Source organism: Mirounga leonina, unplaced genomic scaffold (genome assembly GCF_011800145.1).
Source record: "Mirounga leonina isolate KUSES-001 unplaced genomic scaffold, KU_Mleo_1.0 Mir_150, whole genome shotgun sequence".
Lineage (NCBI taxonomy): Eukaryota > Metazoa > Chordata > Mammalia > Carnivora > Phocidae > Mirounga > Mirounga leonina.
The window spans coordinates 15,980,211-16,003,996 of record NW_023270374.1 but is presented as its reverse complement, the minus strand read 5'-3'; the positions used below and the strand labels follow the sequence as shown (position 1 = coordinate 16,003,996).

Below are 23,786 nucleotides of genomic sequence, written 5' to 3'. Positions count from 1 at the left end.
AATGAGTCTCTTTCACATGAAGTCTGGGCAATTTCCCATGGGCTGCTTCTGTGCTGGGCCCTGATGGGTGAGTGAGGTGTCTGCCCACAGTCCCTTTAAGAGTGTTCCTTGGTTTACCATCCCCTTGGGCTTCTTATGAGCATGAGCCTTATTATTCTCAAAGCCAGATGTTTTGGGAGCTCATTTCTCAGGTGCTGGTCTTAAAAGTTGGGTTGCTCAAGGTGGGGTATGAACCCCTTTCTCCTCAGAAGCTCCAGATTTTGAGTTCCCTCCTGATTGTAGGTGGCCACATCAGGCGTGGGATGTATGGCGAGATGGTGTTTCAGCCTGTCCTACCTACTTCAGCGTGGTTTTCCTCCCATTTGCCCAATGTGAAGGGATCACTTTGCTGATTTTTAGGGATTTTTATTTATTTATTTTTTTTGCAGAGGAAATTTTTCCATATATAGCTGTGATTTAATGTGTCTGTGGGAGGAAGTGAGTTCAGGATCTTTCTATGTCAACATCTTGAATTTGGAGCTGGGGAATTTTTTTGATTGTTAAAACCAGTTATGCCTCTGAACCCAGGCATTGATGAAGCCTGAACGTCTTAGATGGGTGAGACATCTAAGTTTTAGTTTCTTGTTTCATTTTACTTCAGTTGCTGTGGTTTTCTAAAGAGACTCTGTCCTGCTTCACGTGGTATTTGTAGCATGATGGACTGATTCCAATGTCAGAAAGAGCAATGGCAGAAAATGTCCCCATATTCTCTTAGAAGCTGTTTCATATCTTCACTTCTAGCAGTAGTGACGATGCTGAAAAAATCTGGGATCTTGTCCCACATATTACAGTTGTAGATTGTCTGTTTTAGTTCCTTCATAAAACTAAAGAGACGTGAACAGGAAACAGAATTACAGCAGGCTGTTGTCCATACAAATCACTCCCAAGTTGTGCATGCACTCCTTCTATTCAATATGGTACCCATCCCAGAGCTCTGATATTGGCAGCTGTGTTCTGGGTCTTGAAGAGTTTGCAGAGTTTAGTTGTATCAATAAAAACCAAGTTACTCTTGCATCCCTATATTCTGGGCACCAGTGGACCAGCTCACAATGTGATTTCTCTTGGAACAGATGGGCGGTCAGTTGTCTGTGGCCAAAAACTATCTGACAAACATAAATACCAGTCTCAAAATTCTATAATTTGTAACAAGAGAACTTCAGGCATTGAGTGGTTCTTCTAAGCTGTGCCATATTCTTTTTTCTATTCTCACTTGCTGACTGGAAGATACACTGTATGTTTTTGAAGAATGTGAATACATGAAAGTTCTTGAGGTCTTGATTCTCTGATGAAACTGGCCCAGTTTCCATTTTTTAGATTATTCTGGGGCTTCTGCGTTAGGCATACCTGTGCCTCTACCGCTCTCTCAGGAGTGCTATAAACCTAGCTTGATTGTGAAACCAGCTTCCTACTAACAGATTAGAAGTGAATCACAATAGATTAAAATGACATTTTTCTCCTTGGCATTACTCTAGAGCAATAGTTCTTGAGTTTCTGAGGTTACTATTCTTGGTTTCCTTTGCACAGATCATTTTCTCTCCATGGGTAGTTCCTTGAGTATAGAAACGAGTGGGAAAGGACAGTAATTGAACACCCGCTCGGGATTGCAGGAATGTGATAGGCACTTTTCGTGTATTATTCCATTTAACTTCACAACAATGACTGAAGTAGATAATTTTGCTGCTTTACAAACCAGGAAACTAGGTCCAAGAGAGGTTAATTGTCTTGTATTCTCAAAGATCGGCCTCTCTCATTCCATAACCCGCTCTCTTTATACTCTTGAAGGTTCCATTTGGGAATAGTGATTTCTCACTGCTTTCCCACTTTCTTTGGTGGATGGAGATGACACTGGTCTTTTGAGATTGAGCCCTGAGCTTTTTGTCAGACCTGGTCTGAGAACCAGGTCTGCTCGTTGTTTTACTTTTCAGAGTCCCAAGAGATTTGGCCTAATTTTATGTATTTTTTCAAAACTGCCGTTACACACTTGTTTCTTTCTCCTCCATGACTACCCGTAAAAGAAGATGGAGTCTCACAGTTTCATGGCTCTGAAGAACAAACCCACAAGACCTTCTCATTTTAAGAAGTTTAATTACCAAGGAGAAGTAGGAAAGCAGAGAGAACAACAGAAAAAAAAAAAATCACAAAGGTTCAAAAATAGTTAAAAATCTTAATTCTTAAAGGGCACCTGGGGGTCTCAGTTGGTTAAACATCTGACTCTCCGATCTCAGCTCAGGTCTTGATCTCAGGGTTCTGTACTATAGCTCTTGAAACTCTTCTTAGGCATTATTTCATAGAAGCTACTAGATGTCTCTTTTATAGGGATTAGTTATTTTTGTCATGAAACTGTGGTCCAAAACAAATCGACGTTGGTACCACTGATGAAATTTTCTCTACCAGTCAGATCATATTTTTCACTGATTGTTCAAGCTCTAAGGGTTTCATTATGAACCTGCTCTGTATAGACTTTCAGAAAGTAACGATGTTTCATGTTAGAATGTGCCACTTGACAGGACTGGGAAATGGATATTAGGCTTAGTTTAAGGTATTTTTTGGTGCCCAGTACTGGGACTCACAGCCCACATGTGGCCATCAAACACTGGAAATGTAGCTAGTTTGAATTAAAATGTGCTGTGGAGGTAAACTATGCACTGGATTCCAGAGACTTAGAATAAAAAAAAAAAAAAGTAAAATATCTCAATTTTTGTATCGATTACATGTACATCAATTATGTGAGAAAATTCTGCAGTATAGGGTTAAATATATTATTACAGTTCACTTTTTTTAACTTTTAATTTTGAACTTATTGTAGATTCATATGTAGTTGTAAAGTATAATACAGAGAGATCCCCCAGACCCTTCACCCTGTTTTCCCCAGTGGTATCATCTTTGAAAACTATAGTATAATATCACAACCGTGAAATTGACATTGATCCAGTCTACTAACCTTATTCAGATTTTATCAGTTTCATGCACGTGTGTGTGTGCGTGCATGTATCTGTGTAAATCTGTGCAGTTTAATCACCCGTATAGATGCATATGACCACACCACAGTCAAAATACGGAATTCCGTCACATGGATTCCCTGTGCTAAGCTTCCATAGCTGTAGCTGCCTGCTTCCCTCCCTCCCTCCCTCCCTCTCCCCTAACTCTTAGGAATCACTAATCTGTTCTCCATCTGTATACTTTTGTCATTTCACAAATGCCATGTAAAGGGAGTCTCCTATAGTATGTAACCTTTTGAGATGAGCTTTTTTCACTGAGCAAAATTCTCTTGAGATCCATTCAAGCTGTTATCAGTTCTTTTACTGCTGAGTAGTAGTCTTTGTTTCTTCTTTCTTCTTTTTTTTTTTAAGGTTTTATTTATTAGCATGCCCCGGTGGGAGCGCGAGTGGGGGTAGGGGCAGAGGGAGAAGCAGACTCCCCACTGAGCAGGGAGCCCAACTCCATCTAGATCCCAGGACCCGCCCCCCCGCCCCCCGCCGGAGATCATGACCTGAGCCCGAGTGAGCCTCTTAACTAACTGAGCCATGCAGGCGCCCCGTTTCTGACTTTTTAAACATTGCTACTAGAAAGTTTAAAATTACATGTGCGACTCACCTTCGTGGCTTTCATTGTATTTCTGTTGAGAGCACTGCCTAAGTTCATGTTTGTTGGAAGTAATCAGAAAGCACATTTCTGTTGCATTTTCATTGAGTTTTAGGCATTCCTGTGTCAAATGGTATATTTTGTTCTGCTGACTCTAAATCAGCTTATTTGGAAATGAACAATGGAACAGTGCCTTTTAAAATTATTTCAGGAGAGTAAAATCCTCTCAGGGTCTCTCACATTCCCCTCCCATTTTTTTTTTTTTTTTTAAGTCAGGTTTTCAGTAAGACATCCTTTGTATTTCTATCTCTAAAGGAGACTTTTCATGAGGGTAGGCAGCAAGGAGGGCTGTCTTGCTGTTGCTGTTGCCAGCGCTGTTCAGCACACTGGTTTGCAACTAATTAAATGGCTCGTATTTATCTGATATTTTCCCCCTAGAGAGATTCAGAAACTTTTTTTTTCCCCTTTCAACTTAAGCTTCAAAAAGAAACCAGCTCCGTTAGCTTATAATGGAGGGAAGAAGCAGGACACAGGGACACTTCAGAGCAGATGAGAACTGAGGTGACGGATAATACCATTTTCAATTAAATTGCCTGGGGAAATTAGGTAGGCCGAGAGTAATTACCTGGGTTGGCATACATCCAGGTTTCTGAAACTAAGACCCTGCTTGAATGTTCTGAGGCTCACTGATGACCACAGGCAGCCAGGGGACCGTAAGGGTTGTGTTCCATCCTGAACATATTTAAGTATTCTGGCTTCAGTGCATGACAAGTTTAAGGCAAATTATGTAGCATGAGAAATTCTAACAAATAAAACTGTGTAAAGACCAAGACCCACAGCAAGCAACACCGCAAAGCATCATCCTAAAGGGAGGTTTCTCTGACAAAATTTGTATTTATATATAATATAAAAAATACGTATCTAAAAATACTAAATATATTACAAATACAGAGAATATAAAACATTTTAAATACATAAAATATAGTTATATTATAATTGGATTTATATTTCTGTGACTTCTGCTCTGTGACTGCCACCAGGACATTCACTGGAGCTGAGATGGGGGTCATAGGAGAATCATAGAGAGGACTGAGTGAAGTATAGTTCTAGTCTCTTACTCCTTGCACGGAGGGCCCTGGCAAGGTAACAGTCCTTGGTCATGCCTTGCAAGTACCAGGGAAGAACTCTGAGTAAATGCCACTGAACTTGTGGGTTCATCCAACCTAGTTGTGGAAATGAAACTTGAATGCAAATGCATCTTCCATGCAAATGCATTCCCCATCCTAGCTCCACCTCCGGTGACCTATTACTACAACTGCTAAGCCTGGGTTTCGTGGGGTCTGTGCTGCTGGTGGCTCGGTGGAAGTTAATGGAAAAGGTATGAGGTTGTTCAACTATAGACCTTTTTCCTTTCTCGTGACCTAGAGGAAAGCTCACTTTCTTTTTGATGAAAGAAAGGGAGCCGGTGGTTTTTCTTCTTTGCTTCTAGTGTTAGCTTTTGCTTTGTTCCTATCTTTTCATAATCTCTGAATTTTCAGAATGCAGGGTAATGGAAAAGGGTGGGTTTGGAAGGAGTAAAAAAGGGATCAATTATACTTTTCCCCTCCCCACCCCCCCACCCCCACCTCCCACCTCCCACCTCCCACCTCCCACCTTTCAAATAAAGATCTTGGAATGTTTGGGTTATTTCATAGCTTTCCTTGGATAAGGCTGCTACTGGTACATAGGGTGTCTTTATGCAAATGATAGAAAAACACCCCTTGGCAGGGTGGCGGTGCCCATTTGCCCCTTGGCCATGGTCATGAGCCAGATCTATCTGAATATAGTGCATATGCACTTAGCCACCACCTGTGCAGTACAGAAGGTGTGGAAAGCGCCCCTGTCTCTCAACGCTGGAAGCCCAGATGGGTGCACAGGCAGATGCAACGCTTAAGAGGAAGTGTGCTAGAGCCAGATCATCGGGGGTTTAAAGTCCTGCTCCTTTGCTCACTTGCCATGTGCCTCTGGATAAGTGCTATGCCTTTGTGTCCTCTTCAGTAAGAAGTTTCTACCTATAGAGTTTGGTGAGATTTGATAAGTTCATACACGTAAAGCAATACCTGGACGTAGTAATTTCTCATTAACTGGTAATTATTACTATTAGTCTTACTCTGTTTTGCTCTCTAACCTAATGTGTTTTCAAAGGGAGATTTCTTAAAGTTTCCTTTTCGTCTGTTACAAAAAACTAATATGTCTTGTGCTTGTAGATGTATGAAGTACACTTTTAATTATCTTTATCCTTTTCCTTTAAATATCAGCAAGATTTTGTATAGGTTGCCTCTATGAAACTTACAAATAAGTCAGTTGATTGAAAAAGCAGTTACATTGGTTGACATCATGTAGAAAACATAGTTTAATTTAAAAAAATTTCAGCCCATGGCATTATTTTTTTGGTCACTTGTCTTAAAAACTTTTTTTTTGTCCTTCTAGGTGCTAAGTATGTGCTTGTTTTTATCTTTGTTTCTTCCTCCTCCTCTTTCTAGAATGTCAATATTCTAGAGATTTAGTTTCATAAAGGTTCAATTTAAGTGAAAGGGGAGAAACCTCTGCTGTAGATTTGGAATTTGGCGAGTCCATGCATTCTTAGGGTAAGATAGTGGAATCCTAAGAACATTAACAGCTCTAGTGATGAACGCAGAGTTGTTAAAAAATATACTCTTTGGTTTTAACTTTCATAGATTCTCTCTGCTGGCTGGTTAGCTTCTCTTGTGACAGGACCTCAACTCCCAGCCTGAGAAAAAAACCACATGCAGAGACAAATGCATGCTCATGATTACTAGATGTACTAAGCAGAATTCCAAGATGGCCCCACGGCACCCACCCACTGGTGTGTGCACCCTGTCTAATCCCCAGGACTGGGGCCATGTCACTCCTGTGGTTAGGTTATGTTGCATGCACAGTTGTCTTGAAGAGTGAGAGCTTATCCTTGGTGGGCCTGCCCTAATCAGCTAAGCCCCTATAAAGGACTGAAGGAAAGATTAAAGAGAGAGAGGATTCCACACACGGGAGATTCTCTACCTCCAGCTTTGAAGATCGTGGGGGCCATGTGGCAAGGAGTGGGGGTGGCATCTAGGACCTGACAGTGGCCCCCAGCTGATAGCCAGCAAGGAAATGAGTCCACAGTACTATGACCACAAGGAAATAAAATTGGCCAACAACCTGCCTGAGCTCGGAAGCCAGTTACTCCTCAGCCTCAGGAAAGGAAGCCTCGAAGGCACCTTGATTTTAGCCTTGTGAGACGCTGAACAGGGAACCCAGCAACCGTGCCAGACTTCTGGCCTACAGGACTAAGAGCTAATAAATATGTGTTGTTTTAAGCAATGGAGTTTGTGGCAGTTTGTTATGCAGGCCTAAAAAACCAGTACACGGGGGAAATCAGGCAAAAGAATGTAGGTGGGTAATTGCAAACAGTTATCATTCCTTAGGGGAAAAAATCCAAAAATAAACTCATAATAAGCTCCTATAAGAGCCCCCAGTTATAGATTTTAAAGTTGATTAGCCACAGTAAATAACAGGTATAGGAGCTATTAACTTTTCTGGACAGAGTTTAGAGTGGTTTCTCAAACTGGCAGTTACAGACTCAGAGAGATGCTAAATTGCTCTCTTGTAGGACATTTATTGCATGATGGTGAAAAGAATATGCAGAACAGGGAGATGGAAGCCCCTTCCTTCCATGCTTATCAATGTTACTATGTCTTTAATTTAGGGCTCACAAACTTGGGTGAGAAGGGGAGCAGGAGAACATAGGGAAAGGAGTTGTCTGGGTGGAAGAGGTGGGGTGGGGGGAAAAACAGGGGGGGGAACTAGAACCCAGACCTTCTTAGAAGGGATAGATGCCTCTCAGCTGCAGCTGCCTTACCCACAGCACTCTGGGTCTATGATGTCAAATCTTCCAGATTTCCAAGAGAAGCTGGGGATCCAGAGATGTATATGAAATCACCGATTTTTAAATGTTGGCAACCAGCTCAAATCTTACAGGTTCCCAAGGTGATCATTTAAACATGTATGTAGTGAGATGGGCTGATTAGCAGCCTCCCCGGTATAGCCCGGAGGAGTGAGGATATGTTGGGGAGACAGAGAATGGGAGGGTGTGAGCTCAGTGAGGACCTGGAGTTTTTTTGTTCACCGTCCTGTCCTCAGAGCAAGGAGCAGGGTCTGGCACACAGTGGGTGCTCAATAAATGTCAATTTGCAAAAAAAAAAAATATCAAATGTGATTGCATTGGTGATATATCATGTTGCTAAAATCCACTTACTCTTAGTGTAGTGACAAGGTACCACTCTGGGCTAACGCAGTGTCCTTTTGGCCTGCCCGTTTACCTTTCTTAACCTACAGTTCCGTTCAAAGACTGTTTGGGAAGTCATTAACCATGGAAGAAGACAAAGCCAGTATTGGGCCCTTCTATCTGGCTGGCACCCTCCTAGGTACCTGGTGTACGTCTCCTCTCCTTTCACCCTGACCCAGATTTCTAAGGTGGGTCCCAATATGACCTGCATTTCACAGAGGAGGAGATGGTTTCAGAGAGGTGAGGTCAGTTGCTGGAGACCACGCAGCTAGTAAAGGCTGCCCTCCACTTTGTCTGATGGTCAGGCCTCTGCCCTTCTACTTGCTTGCTACTCTGAGCATGTTTGCGAACTGGCAGCATCTGCTTGTTAGAGTTGCAGTCTTTGGTCCCACCTCAGACCTATCCCAAACAGAATCTGCGTTTCATCCACGTACCTTGGTGATTTGTGTACGTATTAAAGTTTGGGAAGCATTGTCCTACCCGACAGGGTTCTAAACTTGGGTTATTCATGAGCCACTTTTATGGATTTGGCCAAATCTCTCACCTCAACTTATTACTCATCTTTTCCATTTCCATATATTTGCTTAAAAAGAAAAGGTAACAGGTAAAAAAACACAAAACACAAAACAAAAAAACCAAACAGCAACTGTATAAATAGCTATGAAACTCTATTTATAGTGATATACTTAACTTCAATAGAAAAATGACACTATTTTCCATGAAGAGAAGACAAGTGCTAATAAATATGCACCGCACCTTATCTCCACATGTACCATTGTAAGTTACCTGTATTTTACATGTAAGCTGCACCATTAATAATAAACTGTAATGAAATTGTAAGACATTTCTCCGTGGACCATTAATGGCGGTGTGTTCCGTGTTGGGACACGATGCTGCGGCAGATTGTAAAAATGGCCACGAGGTCTTCCCGTCCCTGCACCCATGCCCAAAAGGGTGCACTGGCCCAGCAAGGGGTGAGCCTGTTTCTACATCCTTTCAGTGGGCTTGACCACATGACTAGCTTTGCCTAAAGCTGTGTTAACTATCGGACACAGCAGAGGCTTGGAAAGTGCTCGTACGTTGGGTCCTGACTTCTTGCCGTTCTTGTGAACTTGAGATCACTATGTGAACCAAGAGAGTTATTGATTGAAGCAACAAAGTTTTGAGGTGGTTTGTCAGGCTGCTCAAACTCATTGACATGACTCTTCTCAAACATTGTTTACAAAACGGTCATTTCCATGTTCAATAGCAGATCAGGGTGAAATGATGCTGTTTTGATTCAGTCTTGCCCAGTCATTCTTCATTTGAAAACAGAAATCTCAATACTGAATATCTCAGGGACGGTATTAAATGCCAGTCCTTTTTGTGTTCAGTGTGTAGATTTACCAAAACTGGCCTCAGAGATTTGTACATTTCTTCTCCCTCTACCGAGAAATAGAAGCTTCACCCTGGGCTCCAGTGCCCCCGTTGCTTTGGAATAAGACCATATCGCAAACACCGAGGCATCTCTCATTACTGGTGGTTTGTGGTGAGCTGTTGGTCCTTTGTTATGGCTTAGAAGCAGTGCCATGCATGTGTTCCTCTTTAGGGAGGGTGAAATACGATCATGTGTATTTCCCATCACAAGGAATCCTGTGGAGAATTTCGACAGCAAATCTTTTAGGAGTGTAAATATTCACCACTTACTAGGTTTCCTTGAAGAGTGTGAATAAGTGCTTTGTCATTTTTGAAAGAAGCCAACTAATATTCACAGGCAGACTCACTGAAATGCAGCCTTTTAAAAAACCACTTTAATGAAATACAGTTTACCTACCATAAAGATCATCCACTTAAAATGTACGATTTCGGTGGGTTTTGGTGCAACCATTACCATGGTTTAACCTTAGAACACTTCCATCACTCACAACCACGAGCAGTGCTTCCCTGTCTTCCCTGCCCCTTCAGTCCTACACACCCACTAATTTGCTCTGTATCTCTGTGGATTTGCCTAGAATAGGACATTTCATGTACACAGAATCCTAGCACATGTGGTCTTCTGTGACTGGCTTCTCCTTTAGTATAATGCTTTCTAAAGTTTATCCATGATGTCACACATCTCCACGTTGCATTCTTTTATTGCTGACTAAAATTCCATCGTCTTCTATCTGCATTTTGTGTATCCATTTATCACTTGATGGACATTGGGATCGTTCCTACTTTTTAGCTATCATGAATACTGCTGTGAAAAAGCATGTAATTTTTTTTAAATTTTATTTTATTATGTTATGTTAGTCACCACACAAGTACATCATTAGTTTTTGATGTAGTGTTCCATGATTCATTGTTTGTGTATAACACCCAGTACTCCGTGCAATATGTGCTCTCCTTAATACCCATCACCGGGCTAACCCATCCCCCCACCCCCCAGCATGTAATTTTTTAATATGGATATGTGCTTTTATTACTCTTGTGTGTATGCCTAAGAGTGGAGTTAGTGAGCCATATGGTAATTTTATGTTTAACCATTTGAGGAACGGCTAGACTGCTTTCACAAGTGGCTGCGCCATTTTATTTCCACAAGCAATGTATGAGCGTTCTGATGTCTCTGAATTCTCACTAATGCTTGTTATAATCTGTCTTCTGATTATAATTATCCTAGTGGGTGTGAAGTAGTAGCTTATTGTGGTTTTAACTTGCATTTCTCTGATGATTGAGCATCTCTTTGTGTATTTGTATATCTTTTTTGAGAAATATCTATTTAGATCATTTCTCCATTTTTAAATTGGGTCGTCTTTTTGTTGTTGAGTTGCAATAGTTCTTAACATACTCTGGATACAAGTCCCTTATTAGATAAATGATTTGCAAAATCTTTTCCCATTGTGTGGGTTGTCTTTTCTCTTTTTTGATAGTGACCTTTGAAACACAAAAGTTTTTAATTTGATGAAGTCAAATAATTTCTTTCATTGTTTGTGCTTTTGGTGCCATATCTCTGAAACCATTCCCTAATCCAAGGTCACAAAGATTTACTTATATTTACTCCTATGAGTTTTATAGTCTTAGCTCTTATATTTACATGTGTGATCCATTTTGAGCTAATTTTTGTGTATGGTGTGAGGTAGGAGTCCACCTTCATTCCTTTGCATGTGGATATCCAGTTGTCCAGACACATTTGTTGAGTAGATTTTTTACACATTGAATAGTCTTGGCACCCTTGTTGAATGAAAACCAGCTTTTGTTTATCAGCACCAATAGGATTCTAGGATTTGGGTTTTTGTCTATTTATTAGGTTTCTATGTTATAGAAAAATATTCCACTTTTGAAAGACCAAAAGCATCTACAAAGATACACATAAACACAGACATCCAAAGACTTATACAGACTCACTTGCATGCACAGTCTCTCCTTCACCAAGGACCCATTTGTATCTTTTAATACCTAGAGTACTAATATTGGAAGAGGAAGTAAGTTGAAGCCTTGATTCATATGATTGCAACACCAAGTCAGTTATAATAGTTCATCTGCCATATGCCAATAGCTAATTAGTTTACGACAAACTGTTTATACCATTTCACTTTTTGATGGGTAAGTATGTCATCATTGGCTTTCTTAAATGTTGCAGTATCCTAGTCATGCGCAGAATTAGAAAGGTTTATGGAACGATGCATCAGTTTTATGCTGGATAGTTACCAGGGCATTAGAGAAGGAAAAGGAAAACATGTCCAGTCTTTCAAGTCTTTTGTTACAGGAGGACTTGGGTGGCAAGTGGTTTCTCAAAATGAGGAGCATGGAATGGTAGGGTCATTGATCAATGGGTGTTTTTAGAACTCAGCTTGTTTCATAGTCTCAGGAGGCAGAAAGTAGTTATGTAGTTTAACTTCCCAGCTGTAGGCGGGCCACCTAATTATTCACTTGTTCAATGAAGATTTACTGAGCACACTACATGCTGGGCATTGTGCTAGGTGCTGGGGGTATCCATGATGGTTTTCAGTACTTTCTACAGTACTCATTACAATATAAATGTAATATGAAGAAAGGGTAAGTGCCATAGAGAAGGCAGTACCATGGATGCTAAACATGGGTCAAGGTGCCTGCGTTTGAATGTCAGCTCTGTGTGGTTTCTGAAGAGTCACTTCTCAGCTTTCTATAAAATGGGAATAATCACAGTATATACATTTTAGAGTTCTTGTGTGGATTAAAAATGATGATACAATCCATGCTTAGAACCTGGGTCGTAGTAAATATTCACTAAATCAGTAAATGTACATGGTACTGGATATTCTCTAATTCTGTATATTTAAAATGGATTTTTTTTCCTCTAGAGAGTTAGGGATGAATTGGATTCTTTTCTCTTTCAGTTTCAATTGTAAAAGGAATAGGTTTCATGGTAAAAGATTACATAATGGTGAAATGTTAGATTAAAATGCAAAGGTCCTTTTCTTTCTTTTTTCTTTTTAAAGATTTTGAGAGAGTGTATACAGGGGTGCGAGGGGGCGGGGAAGGGGAGGAGCGGAGGGGGAGAGAGAGGGACAAGCAGAGTCAGCACTGAGCATAGCCTGATGCTGGGGCTCAGAGGACCCTGAGATCATGACCTGAGCCTAAACCAAGAGTCTGAGGCTTAAACAACTGAGCCGCCCAGGTGCCCTCTTTTTTTTTTTTTTTTTTTTCCTTTTTTACCTCCCTTCAGTACCAATTCTCCAGAGGCAGCCAAACTCAAGTTTCTTGTTATCCCTCCAAATATATTCTCTGCATCTAACGATGTTTTTACATAGACTGTGAGGTTTGTTTTAACACAGTGGGGTCATGGTACACATATACTCTACTAGAGTTTTAAAAAATTAATACTATGACCTGATTTTTTTTCTATATCTGTCCACATAAATCTGTGTTTTCTTCTTTTTTTTTTTTTTAAAGATTTATTTATTTATTAGAGTGAGAGCTCAAGCACGAGTGGGGGAAGGGGCAGAGGGAGGGAAACCCAAACAGACTCCCTGCTGAGCGTGGAACCCTACGCAGGGCTTGATCTGAGGACCCTAAGATCATGATCTGAGCCAAAACTGAGAGTCAGATACTTAAGTGACTGTGCCTCCCAGGCACCCCTATTCCAAATATTTAAATGGACATACTTACAGTAAAAAAGCAGACAAAGAGTTTAATTCTCTTTGAAGTGAAATATTTTCAGGACAGTGAAAAAAATGAGCCAAAATAAAATTGGTTTTTTCCACAAGCAAAAACATATTCATTGTTTATCTGAAATTCACAATTAACTGGGAACCCTGTTTTTTAATTTCCCAAATCTGGTGATGTTAACCACACACACTGTCTAGCCTGGCTTCAAGAAACTTACCAAGCAAGAATCCTTTAAATTTAGCTTTGTCATCCCATTTAAAAAAAATAGTGCATACATCACATTGTATAACCAAGAACCTAAATTGATAACGTCATTTAAAAAAATCAACTCATGGGGCGCCTGGGTGGCTCAGTTGGTTAAGCGACTGCCTTCGGCTCAGGTCATGATCCTGGAGTCCCGGGATCGAGTCCCACATCGGGCTCCCTGCTCAGCGGGGAGTCTGCTTCTCCCTCTGATCCTCTTCCCTCTCGTGTTCTCTGTCTCTCATTCTCTCTCTCAAATAAATAAATAAAATCTTAAAAAAAAAAATCAACTTATGGTTCTGCTATTCCAGTCAATCAAATGTTTAGATTTCTCATGTTCCTATTTAGGTCTATTCTGTGGCCATACATAATTTCAATATAGACATAATCATACTGTAGAACTTGTCATATCCTATTTTTTCAATTAAATTGCATCATAAACATTTTCCACTTTGCTAAGTAGTTTTCATATTTTTAAACCTAATAGCTCAATGTTTTTTAATTTATTTTTAATTTTTTTAAATTAACATATATATTATTTGTTTCAGGGGTACAGGTCTGTGATTCATCAGTCTTACACAATTCACAGCACTCACCATAGCACATACCTTCCCCAATGTCCATCACCAGCTACCCCATCCCTCTCCCACTCCTCTTCACTCCAGCAACCCTCAGTTTGTTTCCTGAGATTGAGTCTCTAATGGTTTGTCTCCCTCTCTGGTTTCATCTTGTTTCATTTTTCCCTCCCTTCCCCTATGATCCTTTGTCTTGTTTCTCAAATTCCAAATATCAGTGAGATCATTTGATAATTGTCTTTCTCTGATTGACTTATTTCGCTTAGCATAATATCCTCTAGTTCCATCCACATCGTTGCAAATGGCAAGATTTCATTTTTTGATGGCTGCATAATATTCCATTAATATATACACCACATCTTCTTTATCCATTCATCTGTTGATGGACATCTAGGCTCTTTCCATAGTTTGGCTATGCACTTCTTTCTTTTTAATGGCCTAGTCTTGCATTGTGGATGTACCAGCCTACCTAGGACCCTACTGTAGAACTCTACATATCAATGATGATGTTCATGATATCCCAATTTAAATTTTACAGATATCATTTCCCCATGTCTCAATTGTCAAATTTTCTGCCTCTGCCCTTCTGCCCAAATGCAAATGGTCTTCCTCTTAACTTTTGTGTGCTTCTGATACTACCTGGAACGGCCCCCCCCCTCCCCCCCCTGCGCCACCAACCCCATCTTGGAAGGATCTCAAAATCTAAATTTTCACCAAACCAAAATTTCAGTGTCAAATCTAGAATCTACATAAACAACTTGTTAACAAAGACAACAAAAAACACGCAGCAAAAATACTTTTTTTGTAGATAGATGGAAATCTTTCGTGTTCAGCACTGCTCTTTGTTGAAAGAGCAAACTTTCTTAAAATTACAGTTCATCTAAGGACGTTTTCCTGTTAATCAGGAAAAGATTATTATATTCTAAAAGATTTTAGGTGGCCTTGTTCAGTTGCTCTTTAATTATCTTGACAAAAGTTTGAATAGATCAGCAGCTTAGTAAAAAGGCTGTATAAACCCTGTAGGCTGGCATAGCAGTAATATTTCTGATTTGATGACTGTGTAACTTTGTTGTTTATTTGGAAATTAATGTCACTATTATATTAATGTGCCTTTCTAGTATGTTTTTTTTTAATATTATAGATTCTGATTTTGAAGTGCAAAAAAGCTCTTTCTTTACATGAGAATCCTAAAGGTCCTTCACATTGATTTTTCTCTGGTCTGTGTCTGCTTCACAGAGGACGGCACTGTGAATTTAACTGAGTGGACATCACTCGCAGTCCATCCAGAGCTGCCTGGTGAGTATTCTGCACACCGTGGTAGAGTTTCTACTTGTGGGGTTCTAGAACTTTCTACACAGTGAATCCCCCTTGATTTATACTGATGTACTATCTGAGATGCCTCTCAAAACTGACTCATAGACTCTTTCCTTCATGCAGTGGAGCATTAATGCCCTGGCATTAATGCTCCATAATCCAGATTCTGGTTCATTCATTCCACTTCACCCTTTACAAGATTTTCTACTTGCTGTCTATGGTAATACTGCCTGCGTTTGGTAAGCAGTCAAGTATTATTTAAGTAACTGTTCTCTGCAGTTCTTTCTGCAGAGAAGTGCATGACTTGTGTCCAGTCCTATGTAAGTATTGTTTAAGAAGATTCCCACATATGTGAAAAAAATCACAACTATGTTCATTGTCAGCTAGAATCTACTGCCCATTTTGTGGGAAACTACCTATGGAGATGATATAAATAGATTCTCCCAGTGCCCCTCTAGAGTTCCATTTATAAATCTTTAAAGAAATTCTGAAATGGGAGCCAGAAATATCTTTATATGGCCGATTCTTTTTGTTTATAAACTATAACTTGCCAATGCTACATTCTAGAGCCGGGATCCTGGTGGATAGGAGAGATGGTTCTTTTCTGATCTCTTAATCAAATTCCTATTTTCTAATTGCTGTCCAAGGGAAAGACTTGGAATATATATATATATAGTTTCTTACTTCAACAGACGAGAAGTCATTTTATAGTGAACACATGAAAAAGATAACCAACTTGACTGTTTATCCTCGTAGGTGAACTCCAGGTTCTGGGCATTTGAAGGCAATGGTATTTTTTCCCCACCACATTGCAAGTCCTTTGGGACACTCTTATCTTCCAGTGGGGTCTGTGGCTGATTTTCTTCCAGCCTTTCTATGTGGGGAGAGAAGAATCACATTTCTCTAAGTGATCAGTATTTAATGGTGACACAAGAATATCAGGAAAGTAGATTTATTATTGAATGTCCCTACCTATTTTTAGTCAAGGGCACTGTTATTTTACTGCTTCCCATGGATGACTCATAAACCATGTCTTACTTAGCAGGCAAACCAGTGTTGGGGTGGGGGGTTGCTAAATAATTCTCCAGGGACTTTAAATTAGTGCAGACATGACATCTGCTTTTTAGCCTTTATTACATTTTTCTGGACTGCTCACTGTCTCTGCATAATAGTTGTTATTCTTAAGAAATAGATAATTTTCATCGGCGTATTATACATGAAGAATTATGTGCTTAGCAAAAATAAACACGTGATGCAAAAGTTTAAAAAAAACAGAAGTTGTTTGTTAAATATTTTAAGTTCCAAGAAGAAGTTTCTCTATATGAAGTGGTATAAATGCCATGTGCTTCATTTTACAAAGGCTCTGGATGGACTCAGGTCCTAAAACAGCTACTATAGTATGTGGGCTCTTTTTCCATTCCCACCTCAAAATAGGATCTGATTGGAATCAGGGCCCCACATATCACCAGGGGGTGGTTATCCTTACCTTAGTTTTGCCCTCTTTTCAAAGAGAGAATTTCCCCTCTTCTTTCCCTCTGTCCTTTATTAAAAAATTTAAAAAGTTCAACTCTAGGAACATTTGGTTTTTGGGTATCTTGCATTAAGAGACAGGTTTTTTGTTTGTTTTTGCATTGAATTAAAATCTTATTCTTTTATAATCTCTTCCCATGTTAAAAATTAGAAACATCTAGACTTGGGAGCTGGAACTCCTCTGGTTTTATCTTGAACACCTGCTTTATTTCTCCATGATTCCCATCATGACTACCTTTGACTGTACATTAGTTCAGAACATTTGTTTTAGGCCTATTGCATGCACAGTAGGCATTCAGAATATGTTTTAATTCCTGTAATGGCACAAAGGTGAATATGTTATTTATGTCTCATTCAACTTGGCTTTTTATCAGTGTAGGCATCAACTTCTAAAATAGAAAATACTTATATAGAGACCAAATGAACTACTTTTGGATTAATTACTCTCGCCATTGTATTTCTAGCTTCAGGGTGACTCTTGGTAAAGAGGAATTTATAAGTCTAGTCAAACCAACGGTGGTCTTCAAATTTTATGGAAAGAAAGAAAACAACCTTCAATACCTTCTTTCCCGCAGTATTGCAGTTTGGAAGATTTACCTAAATTTGGGGCTGCTTGCTTTCTGAATGATTTTAAATTGTTTTTATTAAATATTGATTACATACAGAATTTATAACATCAGGTATGAAGCTCACTAAACTTTAGTGTTGACTTCTTTTTCTTTTTACCTCTACTTTGGAGCCTTAGATGCTGTTCTAACTTCTCTCACATCTGGAGATACAGAGCTAGATATATAGTGACAACTACACACACACACACACACACACACAGCTGTTAGCATCTTTTTTTAGACCTAAGACCTGTGTTCTACCATTGCTGCAGTGCTCTTTAGAATCAAAGATGATTCTTATTACAATGTGGATAGTGCAGTTGTTTTAAACTCTTAAGTATTATATATAGAAGCTCTTATTCCTGGTACAACAACAAGAATCTGGTTTCATGTTTTCCTAGAGCCCATTCATGCATGACAAGAGTCTTGGGCTGAGCTCCCCAGAAGCAGCCTCGAGATGAGGGATTTTTGTGCAAGTGTCTTATTAAGGCAGTGCTCCCAGGAGAAACAAGTGAGTTGGAGAGAGAGAGAGAGAGAGGGAAAAAGCAAGCAGGGGGATAATTCAAGCCAAGTCCCTGCCTCAGCCTTCATCCTGGAGGAAAGCTCTGGAGCATAATGGCTTCTGAGAACCTCTTCCTTCTGCCTCAGGGCAAGGGGTTGGGCTTTCCTATCTCTGCATCAGCCTTAGGCTGTAGACTGTTGGGAGGGGGGCTGTGAACTTGGGAGCATTTTGCTTCTTTGCATCCTGCTACGAAGCAGCTCCAATAGGTTAAGGGATGTTCCTCTGAAGAAATTTGCAAGTGCCATCTCTCAGAAGCAAAGCACATATAAGCCAAGAGATTGGCGCACAGGACAGTGAAAAGGGACCCAGTGGTATCTGGACAGGACCCTGGATTGCCTGCTCTCCCTAGCCGCATGCTAGGTCATCTCTCACTCCTACAGACCCATTTTTCATCCCTTAGGCTTTCATCCATTTCCCGGGACAAGTCTTCTGCACTTTCAGAAGCACTTTATTTACTTATTTTTAAAGATTTTATTTATTTGTCAGAGAGAGAGAGAGAGAGATACAGAGCACAGGCAGGGGAAACGGCAGGCAGAGGGAGAGGGAGAAGCATACTACCTGCTGAGCAGGGAGCCTGTCCCAGGACCCTGGGATCATGATCTGAGCTAAAGGCTGATGCTTAGCCAACTGAGCCCCCCAGGCATCCCCAGAAGCACTTTAAATGCACTTTCTTCCCTAGAGAAGGTAATAAGCTAGTGCTTCAGATATCCAAGTCCTAAAGAGATTGCAGTGTGGAGAGATACCTAGGTAATTTTCCGTGAATAAAATTTCTACCTATATTAGAGTCAAAAAAATCTGAAATTTCAAAGGCTTTCCTTAGATGAATGTCATCTTGAATAATGATTTTAGTGCCCTGAAAAAGGAGGCAAGGATATTGTGTGATTGTATGATTGACAATTATTCTTGCTAGTGGCGTTTTTGAGCATACATACTAAGTCTGTTATTTTTCATTCTCTTTTAACCATCCTTTTTATTCCCTAATACTTGACCTTTGTCTTTAAGAGTATTTTCTCCCACAAACTTTTTAGGGGAATATAGATGGTGTTTCCTTGGGCGCCTTCAATTCAGTAGAGCACAAAATTGCAATCCCATAGAAATTTCACGTGAGCAGCACATGCAATTCCAGTTTTTCTTGTAGCCTCATTAAAAAAGTAGAAAGGAGTAGGTTGTTATAGCAGCCTGAGCTGGAGGCTGGGAAGTCCAAGATCACAGTTGAAATTAATTTTAATCTATTTAGCCTAGCACATCCTAATTATTATTTTAACATTTAATTAAAATAAACATTATTAATGAGATTTTACATTTCCTTCATCTGGTGTGTATTTTGTACTTAAATCTCAGTTCAGACCAACCATATTTCAAGCCCTCAAAAGCCACATTTGGCTAGTGACACTGTGCAACTTCAGAATGTTACAGCCTCCGGTTAAGAGGCTTACTTCCTTTGAGATAAGACTTTGTTAGCACCCTGGAATCTCCCAGCTTGGTAACTGTTCATTAAAGACATGAGGCGGCACTGTTTTCCAAAGAAAGTGAGCTGATCTGTCTTGGAGGAGCCAATACTATTTGCATTTGTTAACTTAATGCCCTGTAGTCACAGATGATGATTAAAATGATTGGGTTTGGGGACGCCTGGGTGGCTCAGTTGGTTAAGCATCTGACTCTTGATTTTGGCTCAGGTCATGATCTCAGGGTCCATGAGACCGCTCTTTGCTGGGCATGGAGCCTGCTTAAGATTATCTCTCTCTCTCCCCCTCTCTCTCTGCCTTCACCCCTCCCACCCCGATCTCTTTCTCTCTCTAAATAAAATGATTGGGTTTGGCAGCTGAGCTGTCACTGATAACCTTCAAGAATGCAGAATCCTAGGGTCACTTTTTGGAGGAAAATGAATCATGAATGAAGGGTAATATATAGAAAGATTTCAAAGAGGGTAATGGGAAAGTGTGTGTATATGTATATAATGTGTGTTAGAAGGTTCTCAAAAAGTTTGGGTACTTGCATGTAAACTGATGAGGCTGGAGTACTAAATATACAATAAGAAAGGCAGGTCATGGCTAGATTGATACCAAGTTAAAAACACTGGATTTTCTAATGCATGGAGTAAGGTATCCTCATGATCCAGTTTATATGCTGGGGTCTGTTTTAATTATTTATCATTGTATAAGAAATCACTTCAGAATATAGTGGCTTGAAACAACAGTGGTCTCTTTTTCACCTCTCACTTCTTCTGTGGGTCCAGGGTTTGGGTAGAGCTCCATTGTGCCCTTCTGGCTTGGGGTCACTCTAGTGGTTGCATTCTGTTGGCTTCTGAAGCTGAAAGAGCAAGAGGCTGGAGCAGCTGATGGCTGACTTGCCCCTCTTTCTCTCAACATAGACTCAGGATTTCTTCCCGGGCAACTGTGGGCCTCCTTACAGCATGGTGGCTTCCGGGCATCCCGACTGCTTACATGGGCTCCAGTGTGATGGTTCCAGCAGACGAGGTGGCAGCAGGATTACTTTATGACTTGACCATGGGAGTCTTGTTGCATTATTTCCATCAAATTATTTGGTTATAGGTGAATCAGAAACCTGCCCAGTTTTAAGGGAAGGAGATTTAAAGCCAACATCTCAGTGGAAGGAGTGTTAAAGTCACATTGTGTGAAAACAACGTTGGAGATACCATCTACCACAGGCACCCTCTCCAGTGTCACTGCTAGACCCATCTTGGCCCCTTTGGACGCTCTGGGAATGGTCTAGCGTGAACAGACCATTCCTTTCTGGGCATACTTGTGCACAGTGGCGCTTTCTCCTTCCCTTTCCTGGTCAGCTGGACTGGGCTGCCCTAAAGAAAAATCTAAAGTCTTCTGCTTAGGCAATGAGTGGCCAACCCTGGCCTTCCATTCATTTTTCATTATCTTCACTTAGTCTTTATTGTTAGAGGCATTCCAGGTGGTGGGCATACCCCAGCCTCAAATGTTTTCCTCCCTTTTCTGATTTGTGGGGGAATTGGAAGATGAAAGAGAAAAGAGCAAAAACGAAGGAAAAATTTTATAACCCTTTCTAACCCTTTACTCCTCTTACCACCCATGGATGTCCTCCTCAGAAGAGAGAATTCTCCACCTTGGCCAACAACAGGGGTTTTTCTCACCATCTTTCCATTTCTGGGATGGCTGTCTGTTGCCTATTTCTTGGTTCTTCATGGTCAACTGGGCTTCTTTTCACAAGGTGATTGGAAGGAGGGAAGATCGGCGTGGGGCCAGCACCATGACTTTGGAAGATAACTTACTTACAGTTTCGGAGGTCAGCATTCTGTACTTCCTGGTTCTTCCTCGGTTTCATAGGAAGATCTCTATTGCCACAGTCGCAAATTTATCTCAGCTGGGACCCTGAAACTAGGTACAATGAACTTTGACTTCTTTTCCCTCCTTCCTCTTCTGAAGTCATAACCTTCAACTAGAAAAGATTAAAATGCCAGCAGTGTAAGGGTTTAGAGGTGAAGTGTATTGAATTCTGCAACTTACTGTGAAATACATCTTTAAAAAAAGAGCTGATGGATGGATAAAAAGCCAGCTATTCAAAAAAGCTAGGTCGTGGGAATACAGTTCACTGTAAAACAAAACAAAAAACAGCTTACAGCTTTTCTTTATTTTTTAAAATGTTAGAGTCAACTATACTTCAATACAAATATGGTAGAGAAGAAAATATTAACCATAGAATTATAGTGGGAGGGGCGCCTGGGTGGCTCAGTTGGTTAAGCGACTGCCTTCGGCTCAGGTCATGATCCTGGAGTCCCTGGATCGAGTCCCACATCAGGCTCCCTGCTCGGCAGGGAGTTTGCTTCTCCCTCTGACCCTCCCCCCTCTTGTGCTCTCTCTCTCTCTCTCTCATTCTCTCTCTCAAATAAATAAATAAAATCTTTAAAGAAAAAAAGAATTATAGTGGGATACATTTGACAAAAAAGGTCAGTTTTCTACTCTAGTAAGTGCTTAAGGTTTGTCCTGTTCTTCAAGCCCCGCCCCCTCCAAAAAAAAGTTTCGATGCAAGCTTCTAAAAGTTTGTGGTATTAGCAAAGGTGTTTGTTCCAGCTGATTTCCCAAAAGATTGGAAGAAACTAGAAAATGCCGAACAGTCCTAGACAAAAAATTTTAGCTCTTGCCCTTCCATTTCTCATTTTCTTTGGGCTTTTCACGTGTAGCTTGTGAGACGATCTGTTGAAGTCATTACGCTAATACAGTTGCTCCTGTGTCTCCTTTCCCAAGGGCCTGTGTGTGGTCGCGACACCAAGAACTTCTCCCCTCAGTGTTGCAGGGTCCCCTTGTGAGTTGAGCGTCTGAAATCTTTTCCAGGCCTGAAATACGGATTCCCCCCCTGCCAAATGGAAATACTTGCAAATGTTTCTATAAAAGGGAGGAGAAAAAAATAAATTCTAGTGCTCTCTGCTCTTTGTAATTTTTTTGTGACATTTACCAATTAAATGGCAAAAGCCCAGTGGAAATGGTTGCATCTGAAAAGTCCTTACGTACTTTTCCGCAATGAAAAGAGGAGCAGGCATCCTGGCTGCTCTCCTCAGGTGGGAAAGGGCAACTGACTGAGGCCTGAGGACTAAAATAAACCCTCCCGGGAGAGGAACCAGCCTGTGACCTTGGGCCGTTAACCACCTCCCCGATCAGCTGCTTCCTTTCTTGCCATATTTTGTGGCCCCTGGGGGGTAGTCCATGTCACGAAGGCAGGAGGAGGGCAGTTGGAGGAGGACTCGGCGGCTCTGTTGGAGAGAGTGCTGACCCGTCCCGTTTAGCCAGAGGACGTGTGGCTTCACTGCGAGCCTTCAGGTTGCTGGGAGAAAAGCAGCAGGAAGCTCATGAGATGGTAGTGCTTTTTATACTCCTTGAGTAATAATACAGTGTTTTTGAATTTGAGGAGGTGCAGTACACCTTCTCATTGGAGATCTCTCAGAGGGTCTCTGTGGAACTGATGGGAAAATAGAAGTGAATCCCACATCCCTAAGCAATTAGAGGTTTACTTTAAAGCTGGATGATGCTCCTGGTGACTTTAATTTCTCACCTGGCTGGATGTCTTACGGTGTGGGAGTCAGAATGGGAGCTCTGAAGCCCAGGGCCTTGGTTTTCCCATCTGGGAAATGCAAGAGATGCTTCTGTAAGCTGTTCCTGAGAACGAGATGGTGCATACATGGGACCTGTCTTATACCCAGTATGTTCCTTCACGTTTTCCTTCCCCGTGGATGTTGCTGAGGCTCCAGACTACTTGCTACTTAACTGGCAGGCCTCTTTCTGCTCCCCTGTAGCCCCATGCTCATTCTTCCATAAGAAAGTAAAGGCATAACCAGTCTGGAAAGGACCAGCCTTGAAGAGCTCCAGGTACCATGTTGTCCTCACGTTAAGGACCTTCTCCTGCCTAGGGTGCTCTGCCCTCTGGGACTCTACAAAGTGAGGTTTCTGTGGATTCCAGACTTGTACCAATTAGAAAGACCATCTCTGTATTGACCATTTTCTTTTCGTGGTTTCCCAGTATTTCTACTTCTTCCCTCCATCCACATTTGCCGGCACCACTGCCCATGCTGGTGCTCATTTCTGCCATCTTCAGGGGCTTCAGTCTTAAAGACCTGGGCTGCTTTGCCTGCCTTGTCTTTTCTTCTTCCTTCAGCTTTCTTTTTTTGATTGAAATGGCATTTGCATAACCAAAAGTAACCATTTTATTTTTTTGTTTGTCTTTTATGGTTTTAATTAATTTTTAGAAGGGGGAGAGGGAGAGAGCATCCTAAGCAGATTTCACACTCAGCGTGGAGCCCAGTGTGGGACTCGATCTCACAGCCCTGAGACTATGACCTGAGCCAAAACAAAGAGTTGGATGCTTAACTGACTGGGCCACCCAGGCTCCCTGTAACCACTTTAAAGGGAGCAATCCATTGT

General features: G+C 40.9%; 1 protein-coding gene across 7 annotated transcripts in view; it reads left to right on the top strand.

Moving 5' to 3' along the window:
* PLCB4 (phospholipase C beta 4) overlaps positions 1–23,786 on the top strand; it is a 410,588-nt gene that overhangs the window by 146,607 nt on the left and 240,195 nt on the right. For all 7 annotated transcript variants that reach the window (XM_035005855.1, XM_035005853.1, XM_035005852.1 and 4 more), the window contains one exon: positions 15,106–15,165. The gene's annotated coding sequence lies outside the window, so the exon portion shown is untranslated. The remainder of the gene's footprint in view (positions 1–15,105; positions 15,166–23,786) is intronic.